The sequence below is a fragment of the Physeter macrocephalus genome, chromosome 18, assembly GCF_002837175.3.
Source record: "Physeter macrocephalus isolate SW-GA chromosome 18, ASM283717v5, whole genome shotgun sequence".
NCBI classification, from domain to species: domain Eukaryota; kingdom Metazoa; phylum Chordata; class Mammalia; order Artiodactyla; family Physeteridae; genus Physeter; species Physeter macrocephalus.
Window position 1 is genome coordinate 11661603 of NC_041231.1, and position 10790 is coordinate 11672392.

General features: G+C 48.5%; 1 long non-coding RNA gene across 1 annotated transcript in view; it reads left to right on the top strand.

The window, feature by feature from the left end:
- LOC114484333 (uncharacterized) overlaps positions 1-8792 on the top strand; it is a 29014-nt gene extending 20222 nt beyond the window's left edge. The window contains exons 2-3 of the long non-coding RNA XR_003677079.1: positions 7256-7347; positions 8689-8792. This is a non-coding gene — a long non-coding RNA (uncharacterized lncRNA). The remainder of the gene's footprint in view (positions 1-7255; positions 7348-8688) is intronic.
- Positions 8793-10790: the final 1998 nt, after the last annotated feature.

Consider the following 10790-nt stretch of genomic DNA (forward strand, 5'->3'; position numbering starts at 1 on the left):
GTAGTATAGTCATTTTCACAGTGTTGATTCTTCCAATCCAAGAACATGGTATATTTCTCCACCTATTTGTATCATCTTTAATTTCTTTCATCAGTGTCTTATAGTTTTCTGCATACAAGTCTTTTGTCTCCTTAGGTAGGTTTATTCCTAGATATTTTATTCTTTTTGTTGAGGCCTGCAGTCTTAAGTCTCCACTATTTCCTGGGCCAGGAGCGCCTCCTGGGTCCCTACACCCCCTTATCTCACACCCAGTGCTTCATTCATTTCCCTAAGCTCCCTGGTTTCTATGGGCAGTTGGGTTTGCCATTTCTTAATAAGGCCAAGAAGTTACATTCTATCTTGTCTTTCAAATTATGCACATCAGATAGGATTGCACAATGAGAATCACATGACAGCATAACAAACGGTGTAATATCTATGAAACAAAAATGCCTGACCTGCCACCATTCTTTCAAATTTCAGAATAGAGACTCCCTTTCGTTACTTTAAGTAAAGCCTTTACTTCTCCTCAAGGATGAGTTCGAGGTTGGGGTCCAGGGCAAGACACTCTCCCCCAAGGAGAAGCACTGTGGGAGCTGCCTCTGACCCGTCCCTGAGGGGAACTGGGGGGAGGTGGGCTGGAGGGCCCTTCAGCTGCTGGAGGCCATTGAGGACCTGGTGATGCGGTGGGTGGTGGCCTTAGTCATCCCTGTAGTGGTCACAACAGATTTTTAGTAGTTAAAAAATCCCCCAGTGTAAGTTGATAGTTTGCACTGAAGCACAGTTCACTAAACGCAATTCTGCTCAAACAGTGTGGTCCAGGAACTGTGCATTGAACTCTGAAGTCAGACCCAGAATGGAATTTCAGCTTCATTACTTACTGATTGCTTGACCTGGGGCAAGTCATCTCACATCTCTACGCCTCAGCTTCCACCTCCTTAAAATGGGCACCTCGCTGGACTCTTTTTTTTAAAATTAATTAATTAATTAATTTTTGGCCGCGTTGGGTCTTCGTTGCTGCGCGCAGGCTTTCTCTAGTTGCGGCGAGCGGGGGCTACTCTTCGTTGCGGTGCGCGGGCTTCTCATTGCCGTGGCTTCTCTTGTTGCGGAGCACGGGCTCTAGGCGCGTGGGCTCAGTAGTTGTGGCTCGCAGGCTTAGTTGCTCCGCAGCATGTGGGATCTTCCCGGACCAGGGCTCGAACCCATGTCCCCTGCATTGGCAGGCGATTCTTAACCGCTGCGCCACCAGGGAAGTCCTCGCTGGGACCCTTGTGAGGATTAAATGACATAATTCACACTCAGTATTTAGCTTAGTGTCTGGAAGGTGGGCCACACTCTGTTATGCTTCCCCAGATGTGGAGGGCTTGATCTGATCCAAGAGTGAGATTAGAACATCTAGAGTAGAACCGGCAGCTTGCAGGCAAACTTAGACTCACTAGTGTGTTTTGTTTGGCCTTTGGAACATTTACAGAAGTGAATTAATTCCCAACATTTAAAAATTAGAAAGTCTTTAAAAAATCAGGAGACTACATAAAAATCCAGATTTCTGGCATTTCTTATGAAATGGGAAGATCTAGAAACACTGGGCGCCTGTTTTCAGACAGAGGCAAGAATTGGATGCCCCCTCCAACTGGGGCACAGGCTCCACTTTTTTCTAGGGCCCACCTAGTTCACTTCACTCATTTTTGTTACCTGCTTGGGCGTTTGAGTTTTTTGATCTGGAAGAAGGGACCAACCTTCATTCAATCCTCCATAAATATTTCCAGCAGCCAGGCTTTGGAGAAGGAGACAACTGGTCGTATTTACTGACAAATGCCCCAGTGCCTTCTGTGTTATCGATTGCACGCAGGGCCCTCAGCTCCAGAAATCCGTGGGGCAGAGGTAATGCCAAGGTCCTCTTAAAAGAATCTGGGACACTAACAAAGATTTGTACCTGTTAATGGATGGCTGCCTTATCACAACCTGTAGGTGGGCTGAAATTTAAGAAGGAAGAAAGTGTAAAGCTTGCCCTTCTAAGGACCCAGCTGGCCGAGCGCAGACTGGGGAGAGGTGTGCTCAGCAGAGCGCTGGTGAAAAAGACTCAAGGTTCTCGTTGACATTAAGTTTGGTGTGAGTCATGGGGAGGTAGCTGCCAAAAAACGTAATCTGATTTGGGGCTGGGTTTATGGAAGTCTAGTGTCTGGAAGACCTTTCTAACAATTAGAGCTGTCTCGAAAGGGCAGGCAGACAGCCGCAGGAAGCCTCAAGCTCCCTGGTGTAGGAGGTGTTTGAAGCTGGGTGACATGCCCCTGGACAAGATTGTCAGAGTGGGGATTTAGGCTTCAGAGGGAGGTTTGTTCTAAGTGACATATAAGGTCTCTGCCAGCCCTGTGATTCTGCTTCCTGCAGCCCAGTGGAAGAGGAGAATTTCCATAACAAAAGTAAAAATCTTGCTTTCTGATAGAGGAAAGCAGAACACGCTGAAGAGGCAGCCATTTTGCTCAGACTCTGTCAAAGTGGAAATGTAAACTTGCAGCTCTCACCTAGAGATTTGGACAGCACACGTCGCTGGCCCTGCCTCATTCCTGAACCTCATCTCACCTGTAACACCATCCCTGACGCCCCCCTCATTTCTCAGAGATGGAGGGGGTGATGGGGAAGGATCTGTTTTGCACATTCTGGTAATTTGTTTAAGCTGAACTTTTATGCAGAGCTTGCAAACTGAAGGCACACAGGCCAGATCCAGCCCTTAGTTGTGTTTGATTTGGCCTGGACTGTGTCTTTGAAAAATGTGAATTAGATGCCAACAAGTAAAAATGAGGAGATTTCACATAAAATCTGGACTTCCAGCACCTTTTTAAAAAGTCACAAGGTCTGGCAGCGCTGGGCCTGCATTCCCACGTGGCAGCGCGCGATGGGGCTGAGCGCCAGAGCCCTTCCTGAATAGGTTTCGAGCTCTCACTTGGCCACTGTCCTCATCCCCCTAACCTCGCCTGCTCTGCTAGTTCACCTGACCCCCCCGAGGCCCCTATAGGTACTGGAGTTAGTGACACCTGGTGTAGTATTGTGGCGGTTGTTTATTTTACTCAAAATCTCATTGAACTTTATTTTCATTATATAAAAGTCACTGATTTTCTCCAACTTTGGAGGGAATATCATGTTTGGGATGGTCTGACTTAAAATATGGCCTTTGTGGTTTACCTGTATTTCACTTTCTAGGAGGCGGGTTGGGTGGGGCACCTCAAAGAGGAATTAGACATCTTCAGAGCAGCTGGAACCAAGATAAAAATCTGTATCTCAGGAAAGACTTGCTATAGGTGCCAAGACAGTGCGGACCAAGAATGCAAACAGCACCAGTGTCAACGTCAAATTGAAATTTTCCTCCAGGGCTAACGATACAGAGGATGCCTTACTCTCTGAGGACCAGTACTTTAGGCAGCAGTTTGTTTTCAAGCCTATATCAAAATGCCCTGCTTGGTCAGAGACATCTTTAAGATGCAGTCCTGGATGCCTCTTGGTCATCTCCCCAACAGTGTGGCAGGCAGCTGGGGGCCACAGGGGAGGGTTGGGAGTAGGTTGGGGGGAGCAGAGATGTTTTTGCAGCTGCTCCTAATGAACAACTGTGGCTCGCATGCCATCAGCCCCCATTTCTTGCATCTCAGCAAACACCCCTGCCTCTTCTTTTGAGCTGCTCCAAGGCTTCTGATGGTTTTCCTTATATTGATCCAAATCTTCATCCTTGTAACTTCTACACCATGGGCCTGTTCTGGAGCCATGCAGAACAATGGCTTCCCCTTGCACAGCACAGCCCTGCAGATGTCTGCCTAGTGGTCTCCTCTGTTTCGTGAGCTGGTTGACCTTCCCTGCTTGGAGGGGATGGGGTGTGGGCAGGGTCGCAGAGAGACCAGGTGGAGGCGGTTCAGGCAGTGTTGCTCACAGGTGGCTCCCAAGCTGGCTGCTTCTGCTTGGAAGCCCGAGTTTCGTATGAAGCACCTTCTTCTCCAGAGGCTCCTGGTGCCAACCTCAGAACCTCTCTGCCAGCTGCTGGGGTCTGAATCTTCTTAGGAAACTTTGGTATTTGGTGGTAGAAATTGCAAGAACTTCACCAGAAGCAGAGGATGGTCAAGGGCTGTTAGCTCAGTGTCTGATGGCTGCTAGGGGTCAGGGGAGTGAGGCCCACTGTGGGCTTATTGGTTGGCTGCCCCACTCCAAGACGGAACCTGCTAGACCCTCATCCTGCTTGAGTCTGTCTCTCTGCTCTTAGGTTCTCAGACTGAAATTGTCCAACCCGGACCTTCAAAATCCTTAGGAACTCCCTCCAACACCACTTCCTTGCAGAACGAGCCCCTCCCTGCATGGGACCTTGGGCTTATCACTTAGGAAATGCCCTTCTGGTCTGAGTATTTCTAGTGTAGACAAAGGGTCTTGTCTGGCTCTCCACAGTCATCTGGCGGCAATTTTCTGTTTTTACTGTAGTTGCCTCGGTGTATCCTTTTATTGAGTCATCCTTTGTCTGTTATTTTCCTTTCACCTTTCCCTAATTGTTTTTTATTTTATTTTTATTTATTTATGTATTTTTGCGGCACGCGGGCCTCTCACTGTTGTGGCCTCTCCCGTTGCGGAGCACAGGCTCTGGACGCTCTGGCCCAGTGGCCATGGCTCACGGGCCTAGCTGCTCCGCGGCATGTGGGATCTTCCCGGACTGGGGCACGAGCCCATGTCCCCTGCATCGGCAGGCGGACTCCCAACCACTGCGCCACCAGGGAAGCCCCCTAATCGTTTTTTAAAGACTTGCCTTTCTTGGGACCTTTCTTCCACAGATAGACGTGGTATTTGTGAATTGCGGTTGTTCTAGGAAGAGTTATCTCTTGGGAATGCCAGGGACTGTCTGTGACTACTTGGCATCTGGAAGATGCTGGATCTTTATGGTAGGGGGGAAGATGGGCAGGTGCCATCTGAACTGCCTGGAGAGGGTTAGAGTTGCAGGATGGTGGGTGGATGGATGGTGTTTCCATATATCCATCTCCCTTCCCACTTTCTTCCTTCTATCCCCTTCCCCACACTCCCCACTTCTTGTTTTGGAAAAGGAAATGGCAACATCCATTTCTAAATAGCGTGACATCTCAGTATAACATCATTGTTGTTTCCTAATCCGGGGTCCTGGCCATTCCCTACCTGACCCGCTCGGCCTTCCCTGGGCACTTCCTTGCATCTGAGTCAGAAGTAGAGAGGTCTTAGACTTTCCTGGTGGCACAGTGGTTAAGAATCTGCCTGCCAATGCAGGGGACACGGGTTCGATCCCTGCTGTGGAAAGATCCCGCATGCCGTGGAGCAACTAAGCCCGTGCGCCACAACTACTGAGCCTGCACCCTAGAGCCTGCGAGACACAACTACTGAGCCCGCGTGCCACAGCTACTGAAGCCCGCGCGCCTAGAGCCCGTGCTCCGCAACAAGAGAAGCCACCGCAATGAGAAGCCCGTGCACCGCAACAAAGAGTAGCTCCTGCTCGCTGCAGCTAGAGGAAGCCCTGTGCACAGCAACGAAGACCCAATGCAGCCAAAAATAAGTAAATTAAAAAAAAATAAATTGGAAAAAAAAAAAAAGAAGTAGAGAGGTCTTTTGTCTCAAAGAGTTGTTCCATTAACTGGTATTACCCAAAGTATTACCTTTGGGTAATACTTGGTGACAAAATCCAATTGGTGCTGTAGGTGTTACATGGAAAAGCTAGGGTCATGGAGCATGTATGTGTGGAGTATGAGGAAGGGTCTGTTCTTGGGGGGGAGATCAAATGTTCCTTCTGCAGGAGCATCTGTCCCTATCAGAACACCATGGCTTGTGGAACGGCTTTGTGTGAAGAAACAGCCTATCTGGAGCCCATGTTACTCCTGTAGTGTGGGGAGCTAGTCAAACCTTCAAGAGGAGAGGTGCCTATCTTCCATCCAGAATCAAGATTAATTGATGTTCTTTAATGGAAACAAATTGAATCTCTCAGCAACCCTTCCCATTAGGCTTCCAGTAGTGCACTATTCTATGGAGGCCAGGCGAGTTCTTTAGAATCAGCAGGTTCTTGGAAACAGTTGACTCCTTGAAGCTGTTCATGTCTGTCCTCAGAATGGCTGGTGGGAAATGGAGAGAAAATACCTTTAAGTTACTGGGCTGAAGGTGTAATTCTCATTTGCCTGTGGTTTGCTCGACCCACTCACATTGTTGTTGCATTTGATCTTCCACAGCCTGTGGGGCAGGTAGAGCTGGGTTATTATCATCTGTATTTTATAGGTGAGGAACTCTCTAGACTCTGGAACACCAGTCCCTCAAGATGTCTGCTCTAAAAAGGGCTGTGTGTTCAAATAGGCATGGGAAGCATTCTAGTGTGTTCCCTCCTTAGAGCGTCATAGAGCACGGCTGCATATTAAAGGCTCTGATAATTCCTATAAAAAAAAAGAAAATATTTAACCCATTGTTTCCTGAACTCATTAACTGAGGTCCTTTTTTTTTTTTTTTTTTTTTTTTAACAGTACACCTATTGGCATCTTCTAGATGTTCAAACTTTTTCTGTAAAGGGCCAGATAGTAAACAATTCAGGCTTTGTGGGCCATATGGTCTCTGTCTCAACTACTCAGCTTTGCTCTTGAGTGCCAAAGCATCCATGGACAATAGAGAAATGAGTGGGCATGGCTGTGCTCCAACAAAACTTTATTTACAAAAATAGGCTGTGGGCTAGATTTGACTCATGGACTGTAGTGTGCTGATCCCTGTTCTAGAACAAGCATCCTTGGAGAGATGCTGCTTGAAGTGTCCAGAGTCCTGGATAGGGACTGCACTCCCAGCTTCCAGAACAGGAGGCATGGTGGCAATGTCTCATTGAATGTGGCTCAGAGGTTGGATGCTTTGCTCAGGTGTATGACTGCCTAGTGCCATCAGAGATGTCACCCAGGCTCTTGACTATAAATTGTATTTTTCATTGTTTTCTGCTTTTCTGGAGCGAAAGACCCAGGAAGGGGGCAAAATGCACTGAGTACCTGCCTGTGCAGTCAAAGTGATATGCACGTAGGTGCATGTGGGTGTTTGCGTGCAAGTTGGTCTGAATATGACCATGGCGTTTGTGTTATTAAGCGTGAATGTGGCCAGTGGAGAAGTTATCCAGTTAGAGGTCTTTGTTTCAAAGCATCTGATGGGAGGTGCTAAAGAGATTCACCAGTGCCGTTTAAATTGAGGTCTGCAGGGAGAAATCAGGAATGTATTCAATCAATGTACAAGAATTGACTAAACACCTAACCTGTGCCCTCACTTTAATTAGAACTTTTGGTTGCAACAACAAAAACCAGATGAAGCTGGTGGTAGTGAAAATGGAGTTTATTATAAAGATGCAGGGTGTTATCCGGAACCCAGGTGGGGAAATGAAGTTGGCCTCGGACTGGCCTGGGACCAGGAACAGGGTGCTAGGGAGCCCTGGTTTGTTCTAGATATTAATTGGCGTACTTTCTGTCATTGTGGCTTCTCTCTGTACATCGGCTTAACTCTTCCTTCTTAGCAAACTGGCTATTTCTGATACGTGTACATCATGGGTGTACATGGTTGCCCACAGCTCCGAAGTTCATGTTTTAGCTGGAGTGAATGCGTGGAAAGATTGTCTCTCTTACTCCTTCCCTCTGTCTCTCTCTCATTTGCCTTCTTTTCCTCCTCCCTCACTTCAGTATTGCTGGGGAAGACACTCTGATTGGCCCAGCTTAGGTGGTCCCTGAACCAGTCACTATGGCCAGGAATGTGGGGTTAACAACACAACTCTGCCAGCCAGGATGCTACCGGTGGGGCAGGCACTTTCCAATGAAGGAGGTCTATACAGCCCTGCCCTGACTAGGCATTAAGCAGGTGCGAGGTGAAATAGAATATTTTTATCCATTGACATTTATAAACTAGTTGGTAAAACAAATACTTAGTGGCAATGAGGATGTCAGATGTGCTAAATTGTTTCATTAGGCAGTGAAGAAGATAATAGTATAAATAAGGGACTAATTTTGCCGTAGAGACATTGAGTGCAAAAAGAGAGACAGGAAAGGGCCGTGGGCTGGCATCACCAGGAAGTGTTTTAGGCAGCAAATGTATGTTCTCTGAGGGCGGATGGGAAGCCAAAAATTCGACTAGGGAAATGGGCATGGGTAAAGACATAGAATTACAGACCTGAGTGTGGTCTGGTTCCTTAACAAGATCGGGGAAGTAACTTTAGAGCAGTGGGAAGTGCCCTCAGGGAAGTGGGAAGCATGGCTGGAGCCACGGTCCACGGTGGTCTGGTTCACTGTAGCAGGAGGGGGCAGGTGGGGCTGTAACAGGAGGGCCTGGAAGCTAGAAGTCCACCCCCTGGGGGAGGGGCCCCCAGCTCCACAGAGGCAAGAGGAGTCCAAGCAGGTGTGGGTCTATCCAGGTGGGAGTGCTGGGTGTCTGCGATGGGGGTTCTGCATGGTGCCAGCAAGACAGAGCAAAAAGCAGGGCCTGGCCAAGGGGTTGGGTAATTCAGAGGCAGGACCCAGGCACTGAGGAATAAGGCAGATACTGTTGCCGGAGGGTGGGACAAGGCGGGACTTGAGAGAGCGGGGATTGGGGTACAAGACGGAATCCCAGGGAATCTGAATCGGGCTGTGACGTCGCAGCAGGACCAGCAATGAGAACGGAGTTCAAACTCTCCTCTTCCCTTTCCTTCACTGAAACTTTCCTGTTCTCTCTCCCACTGCTCAGGACCTCATAGCTGACGATTAGCTACTCATCTGGGGAGTCGGTGATCGATGCAGGTGTCACCCATTTTAGGGACTTCTGCATTGGAACAGAAGCCACAAGTGCCTTAAACCAAGAGAAGGAAAGTGCCTGGGATTTCAGGATGGAGATACTAAGCGCGACATCAAAGATTCCATTGGTGCCCCTTCATTTGGGGATAGGATTAGCAGAAAAGATGCCAGCTGTCCAGCAGTGAGGGAGCTTTGGCCCTGGACCTGAACACATTTAGAGCAGCAGATGTGAGGCCATCACATAACAGCTAGGCAGCATCTTTAGGGAGGAAAAAGCAGCCAGCATAGGTACTATCTGAGGACCAGTTGGCTTCAGAGGAGGCCTTGTCTTGGTGTTCATCTGCAGCTAAAAGAGGCTGGGGCAGAAAGGCAGGGGCATGCAGAATTTGGAGTTGGGAGAGAGGGATTTGAGTTCTTGATCCACCACGCCCTCACTGGGTGGTTACTCAGTCTCCCTGAGCCTCAGTGCTCTCCTCTGTAAATGGGGTCACAGTATCTGCCATGATAGCCTGTGTGCCCATCCCTGCCACACATTAGGTGCTCAGTACATACATGTTATATCTAAACCTCGACTTCTACTTAGAATCACAGAATTTGCCCAAATGCCCGTCCTAGGCAGGAATCTTTGATGGCTGTGAAGCTTCTGATTGGAACTTCCCGTAGCAAGGCACTGACTACCTCATAAATCAGACCATCCCATTATTGGAAAGATTTGCTAGAAAGGTCTTCCTTGAATAGAACTGCAAGTCACCTCCTTTGGAACAATCAGAATAAGTCTAAGCTTATTCCCATGGTAACGTTTCCATGCTGTGAGGACCACTTTCATGTATTCCTAAGTCAGCGATGGAGAATAGTTCATACCTAATGTGCCATCTGTGCCCCTTTATGGAGAGAACTCTCGTTTGGGGATAGAACGATCCCCAACCAAGTGCCAACCGTGATGGATTGGTAGTGGCTGCTGGAGAGCTGTGTTGAGAAGGATTCTGAGGCTGTGTTCCAGGGTCAATAGGAAAAGATTATATCTACCATGGGCTTGGGGGTGAGCAGTGGTGGTATATGTGCAAGGTATTTGTTTTCTCTGCTCGGCATTCTCATGTTAGGTTCTTCCTTTGTGCTTAAGGTGACTTGTTCCCTCACCTTCTGTTCTCTTTTTCCTCCACACTTCAACTTATCAACGTTTTAAAAGCCATCTGGCTGCCAGATCTTCTACCTCATTCATTTCTAGGGTGGATTTAACCAATCTGGCTGGCCGGACTGGGGTTTTTCCTAGAGCAATATTTTTCCCAAATAGAGGAGGACCATTTTTGAGTTTGCAGCCCACTGATAAACCTTCCAAATTATTAATATCCCTTAAAATATGGAGCCCAAGCTAAGCACTGTCTTTTGGAAGTACTTGGAACAATATGGAGGCCAGCGAGACTCATAACACATCCCTTGATCCTGGTAATGCAGCTGAAAGTTCGCATTAGCTTTTTCCCTGTGTTTATAAAGCTGAAGCTCGGAGACTCTGCTCCTGAGTCTGAGGGTGGTGGTGGGGGAGGTGGGGAGGGAGGAGGGGTAAGAGAGCCAGACCCAGTCCGGGCAACATCCCCTCCTGCCCCTGCCGCGCCTGGCCCTTCTGCTCTCCTCCCTTGTCTTGTGGGTAGGGACCGCTGGCACATGGCTCCCTGTGGGTGGAAGAGCTTCCGCTGAGGCTGCGGGAGCGCCCTGCTTTCTCCTTCTGCCATCACAGTTCTCTGCTGCCTCTGTGAATCTCTTGGTAGCTTGGCTTCAACAAGCCTTGGGCCTGCAGCCAGTACAGCGAGGTCCAAAGGGCCCGGGTCTCCTTGTCACAATAAGGTGGTCTGCCCGAAAGGTCCCGGGACTGCTCTCTGTCCTCGAAGTGTCTCCCATTCTGCAGCACCATGGAAAAACCGAAGGGTGATGCAGGGATTTCCCCAGAAAGCTCACTGTATATAAGTAATGTCCTGCCCTTTATCCTTTATTTTTTGTTTGTTTGTTTGTTTTTTGTTTTTGCGGTATGCGGGCCTCTCACTGTTGTGGCCTCTCCCGTTG